This window comes from Macaca mulatta, chromosome 18 (genome assembly GCF_049350105.2).
Source record: "Macaca mulatta isolate MMU2019108-1 chromosome 18, T2T-MMU8v2.0, whole genome shotgun sequence".
NCBI classification, from domain to species: Eukaryota; Metazoa; Chordata; class Mammalia; order Primates; family Cercopithecidae; genus Macaca; species Macaca mulatta.
Genome location: NC_133423.1, coordinates 70,776,602 through 70,782,630, shown reverse-complemented (window position 1 = coordinate 70,782,630; position 6,029 = coordinate 70,776,602). Strand labels below are relative to the sequence as shown.

General features: G+C 42.9%; 1 long non-coding RNA gene across 1 annotated transcript in view; it reads left to right on the top strand.

The window, feature by feature from the left end:
• The first annotated feature begins 992 nt into the window (after positions 1-992).
• Positions 993-6,029, top strand: part of LOC144336394 (uncharacterized) — a 42,142-nt gene continuing 37,105 nt past the window's right edge. The window contains exons 1-2 of the long non-coding RNA XR_013408149.1: positions 993-1,119; positions 5,740-5,840. This is a non-coding gene — a long non-coding RNA (uncharacterized LOC144336394). The remainder of the gene's footprint in view (positions 1,120-5,739; positions 5,841-6,029) is intronic.

Here is a 6,029-nt window from a genome sequence, read left to right as displayed (position 1 = left end):
TTTTTAAAAATTGTTTTTGATTTGTTAAGCTCAGAAAAAATGTCTCTCAGTGCATCAGTTCTTCGTAAAGCTTACTACCAAGTATTTATATGCTAAGGGAAACAACTGGGGATGTGGGTGGCTTAAATCTGTATTTTCATCATGTATGTGAGTTTCTGTTTTGTTTTTTAAGTAAAGACATTTTCTGCAAATATTGTTACCTAAAAAAAGTTTAGGCCAGGCGTGGTGACTCACGCCTGTAATCCCAGCACTTTGGGAGGCTGAGGCAGGTGGATCACGAGGTCAGGAGTTCAAGACCAGCCCGGCTAAATGGTGAAACCCTGTTTCTACTAAAAATACGGAACTTAGCCAGGTGCAGTGACAGGCGCCTGTAATCCCAGCTACTCATGAGGCTGAGGCAGGAGAATTGCTTCAACCCACGAGGCGGAGGTTGCGGTGAGCCAAGATTACGCCACTGCACTCCAGCCTGGGCGATGGAGTGAGTGAGACTCCATCACAAAAAAAAAATTTATATATATATATATGTGTGTGTGTGTGTGTGTGTGTGTGTATTTTTATATATAGGTATACTAATATATAAATATATACTAATAGTATGCATGTAGAATGTACTTGTCATATGAGATATATACATTTATATATTAGTATAAATAAATATTAGATATATATTTTTTAAGTATCTTACCTCATCAAGTAAATTCAAATACTTTTTGATTTTTCCACAGTTGATATTCTGCTTTTTCATAATTTATCAAAGCTATATAGTAATTAGCTTTTTTTCCCCCACAGATTATTGGCAGTGGTCACTCAGTTTTATTACAGGTTCTATGATCCAAAAAGGGATGTATAAAATTCATGATGATTAAGACAATTTTCTTTTTCTTTCTTTTGAGACGGAGTCTTGCTGTATCGCCCAGACTGGAGTGCAGTGGCGCGATCTTGGCTCACTGCAACCTCTGCGTCCCAGGTTCAAGCGATTATTGTGCCTCAGCCTCCAGAGTAGCTGGGATCATTGACATGCGCCATCACACCCAGCTGATTTTTTTGTATTTAGTAGAGACGGGGTTTCACCATGTTGGCCACACTGAAGATAATTCTTTAATAGTAAATATATTAAAGGTGAGTTGGCGTGACAAGATACAATCAATATGTAATTTTTCTCCATACCTTTTTTTGTTTTTTTACTTTTTTTTTTTTTTTTTTGAGACAGAGTCTTGCTCTTTACCTAGGCTGGAGTGCAGTGGCATGATCGCTGCTCACTGCAAGCTCCGCCTCCCGGGTTCAGGCCATTCTCCTGCCTCAGCCTCCCAAGTAGCTGGGACTACAGGTGCCCGCCACCACACCCGGCTAATTTTTTGTCTTTTTAGTAGAGACAGGGTTTCACTGTGTTAGGATGATCTTGTTCTCCTGACCTCGTGATCCGCACGCCTCAGCCTCCCAACATGCTGGGATTACAGGCGTGAGCCACTGTGCCCAGCTTATACTTTTCCTTAATTAAGAAGCTGGGGGAATAAATAACTGGATTTCATTCTTTTCCATCTTCTGACCTGTTGGTGCTCCTATTGGTTGCATCCAAGTAGAAGGCAAAAGGCAAGAGCCTGAAATGCAGCAGTGGAGAGATTTATTGAAGGGATCAAACAGAAAACCCCGCAAGAGTAGGAAATAAACAGTTGCCTCCTGTCCTCATAGAGCTTATAGACTAAAAGGGAAGCAGACATCAAATTGGAGCTGGGTGCCGTGGTGCACACCTGTAGTCCCTGCTACTGGGGAGGCTAAGGCAAGAGGATCGCTAGAGCCTGGGAATTTGACGCTATAGCATGCTATGATTGCAAGCAGCTTGGGTAACCTAGTCAGACCTGGCTCTTAAATTTTAAAATTAAAAAAATGAAAACGGCCACATAATGTAAGAGATTTAAAAATACGTTTTGGCCTGGCGTGGCAGCTCACACCTGTAACCTCAGCACTTTGGGAGGCTGAGATGGGCAAATCACTTGAGGTCAGGAGTTCAAGACCAGCCTGGGTAACACGGTGAAACCCTATCTACTGAAAATACAAAAATTAGCTTGGTGTGGTGGCGGGTGCCTGTAATCCCAGTTACTCGGGAGGCTTAGGCGGGAGAATCACTTGAACCCTGGAGGCAGAGGTTGCAGTGAGCTGAGATCACGCCATTGCACTCCAGCCTGAGTGACAGAGCGAGACTGTCTCCAAAAAAAAAATTGTTTTGAGAGTTTTTGTGTCTAGGATGTTTGCAGTGTGGAGCCAGTCTAGTAACAGTTTAAATGTAATAATAAATCACAGTGGGTACTAGACTGAGTTTATTCCACTAGAGGTCATTATTTCATTTTCATGTGAAAGGGCTAAAATTGGGTGAAGAAAAAGCTGTTTGAACTGATTACCATCATTTGCTATAAAGGAAGCATTGTCGTATGAATAGAAAACAGACTAGAGTTTAACGTGCTTCTCTTGATCCCTCTTCACCACCCCACCCCTGCCTAGCAAAAAAAGGCATATGGGATCTTAGGACTGCAGCATTTTGTACACATCTGATATTTAATGAGATGTTACATATGAACTTCAGTTTTTTAAAGAAATGTATTATGAATATAAATAGAAAACCCAAAGTGAAGGAATAGAAAATGAAATTTCAGTTTATTTTAATCTATCATTATGCAAGTATAGCTTAGTATTTTGAAATAGATTAATATAGTCAGCAAACAATTCATGTATTACCTATAATAGATATCATATAACATTTAATAACATACAGTTCTTATTCCTGAAGACCTAACCTAGAAAATACCTCCATAATGAGAAGAATCTCTGTCGTAATAAACCAACAGCACACATTTTCTAAAGGCATTAAAAGTATATCATACTGGCTTTATTAATGTGAAATTCTTGTGGATCTGTGAAATAAGAGGAGTACTTTCTTTTCCTTTTTTTTTTTTTTTTTTTTTTTTGAGACAGAGTCTCACTCCTTCACCCAGACTGGAGCACAGTGGTGCGATCTTGGCTCACTGCAACCTCTGTGTCCTAGGTTCAAGTGATTCTCATGCCTAGCCTCCCGAGTAGCTGGGATTACAAGCATGCACCACCACACTCAGCTAATCTTTGTATTTTTAGTAGAGACAGGGTTTCACCATTTTGGCCAGGCTGGTCTCTAACACCAGACCTCAAGTGATCCGCCTGCCTCGGGCATCCAAAGTGCTGGGATTACAGGTATGAGCCACTGTGCCCAGCCAATAGGAGTACTTTTGAAAAGGAAGATAATTTTTTTTTTTTTTTTTGGAGATGGAGTCTTGCTCTGTCACCCAGGCTGGAGTGCAGTGGTGCAATCTTGGCTCACTGCAAGCTCCACTTCCTGGGTTTGTGCCATTCTCCTGCCTCAGCCTCCCAAGTAGCTGGGACTACAGGCACCCACCACTACACCTGGCTAAGTTTTTGTATTTTTAGTAGAGATGGGGTTTCACCGTGTTAGCCGGGATGGTCTCGATCTCCTGACCTCGTGATCTGCCTGCCTCGGCCTCCCAAAGTGCTGGGATTACAGGCGTGAGCCACCACACCCAGCTGATAAAATTTGCAATACTTAGTTCTTTCTGTGTGGGAACATAATAGTGTTCTCTATCTGAACCAGCTTTTCTTCTCAGTGAAGTTTTAGGGTTTTGTTTATGTATTCCTTGTATTTTGAGGAATGTTAGTATACAGTGAGATTCAGTTTATGAAGCAAATAGTAATAATAGCAAGGCTGTAGATATCCAATGCAGTCAATTCTTAGAATATTCAGTAGTTGTGTGAAGTTGTTAATACTAAACCACTACTTCTAGGGAAAACAGGGTTAAGTTCCTGCAAGCCTCTAGTCACATTTTCATCAACCAGCCAATACATAACCTTGTTTTATGAGTGTTTCTGTTTAAAGACATATATATAGTAGTATATGTAATACATATATACTACTGATTTGTTTTTTTTTTTTTTTTTTTTTTTTTTTTTTGAGACGGAGTCTCACGCTGTTGCCCAGGCTGGAGTGCAGTGGCGCGATCTCGGCTCACTGCAAGCTCCGCCTCCCGGGTTCCCGCCATTCTCCTGCCTCAGCCTCCTGAGTAGCTGGGACTACAGGCGCCCGCCACCGCGCCCGGCTAATTTTTTGTATTTTTAGTAGAGACGGGGTTTCACTGTGGTCTCGATCTCCTGACCTTGTGATCCGCCCGCCTCGGCCTCCCAAAGTGCTGGGATTACAGGCTTGAGCCACCGCGCCCGGCCCATGATTTGTTAATTCATGGCTAGGAGCACTCTAACTCACCCAAACAAAGCTTATCTAACATTTTCTCAAAAAGGCACATCACAGTCTTCTTGAATTTAGGAACACGACAGCACTAAACCTGGGGGCCATTTTAAACGTCTCAAAAAAAAAATTTTTTTTAAAAAACAGACTTGTTTAAGGTCTTTGCTGTCCCACAACACACTCTGCCTATGCATAACTAGTGATTTCCTACTTCTGTGGCTTTGTGCTTGTCCTTCCTCTTCCTGTAACATCCTCACCTTCCCAAGTTCTCTGCGTTTGTCCTTAAGAATCCTGTATCATTATAGCTGAAAGACTACAGACCATCTAGTCCTTGCCTTCTGTTTTCAAGTTGAGCAAACTGAAGCCCCCAAGGGGGCCACAATAAGTCACTGGTGTCTGGAGGATGAGAGTGCAGGCTCAGTGCTTTTCCTACCTCCTAGGATGTATTCCCCAGTTGTCCTCCTTCACTCCTTGTCACAGTCACTGATGGCTTCCCTTGTGTGGGTTTTCTCTGTGGTAAGCTGTCTAGCACTACTCAGATGCTACTCAGCATATATCCTTAAGTCTTGCTGTCTTGTTCAGTGTCTCCAACCGATTTTCATATTTTTGAGGGTAGAATTCTTTTGTATTCTCCATTATGTGCCTCCCTCCTTTCGTTCGTTCTTCCTTTCTACCTCCCTCCCTTCTCTTCCTCTCATTCTGTTTTTTTTTTTTTTCTATTTTTTTTTTTTTAGACGGAGTCTCACTGTGTTGCCCAGGCTGGAATGCAATGGCATGATCTCAGCTCACTGCAACCTCTGCTTCCTGGGTTCAAGCAGTTCTCCCATTTCAGCCTCCCTAGTGGCTAGGACTACAGGCGTGTGTCACCATGCAGTGCTAAATTTTGTACTTTTTTTTTTTTTTTGAGACGGAGTCTCACTCTGTCGCCGAGGCTGGAGTGCAGTGGCACGATCTTGGCTCACTGCAAGCTCCGCCTCCCGGGTTCACGCCATTCTCCTGCCTCAGCCTCCCAAGTAGCTGGGACTACAGGTGCCTGTCACCACGCCCGGCTAATGTTTTGTATTTTTAGTAGAGACAGGGTTTCACCGTGTTAGCTAGGATGATCTCGATCTCCAGACCTCATGATCCACCCGTCTCGGCCTCCCAAAGTGCTGGGATTACAGGCGTGAGCCACGGTGCCCAGCCGATTTTTGTACTTTTAGTAGAGACGGGGTTTCACCATCTTGGCCAGGCTAGTCTGGAACACCTGACCTCAGGTGATACGCCCACCTTGGCCTCCCAAAGTACTGGGATTATAGGTATGAGCCACCATGCCTGGTTCCATTATGGCTTGATACAAAGGTCAGTACAGACTGACCTTTGGGTAATTAAAGATAAAAGTTGATGGACTGGAAAATAAAACTTGACAATCATATTAAAACCACTATAATCAAGACTGTATTTCCATCTGTCTACAGTGATGCTCAGGAAAATTAATCAACAATTTTTACCTGAGTGTATCCTAGAATTACCAGTGAGGAACACACCACACTGGGTCTTCCTGTCTTTAGGAGAGGAGGTAAGAAACCATCCAATATCTCTTGACTGAAACAGGGTTCCAATAAGCTACATGCTCTGGAAACAAAACCTCTCTATCAACTCTCGTTCCAAATCACTGCTGTATCATAATAATTGGCCCTTGTCTGCTGGCTGCAGGGGAGCACTAGGTCCTGGAGGAGGGGAACTGCAAGGCAGCTAAGGCCACGAT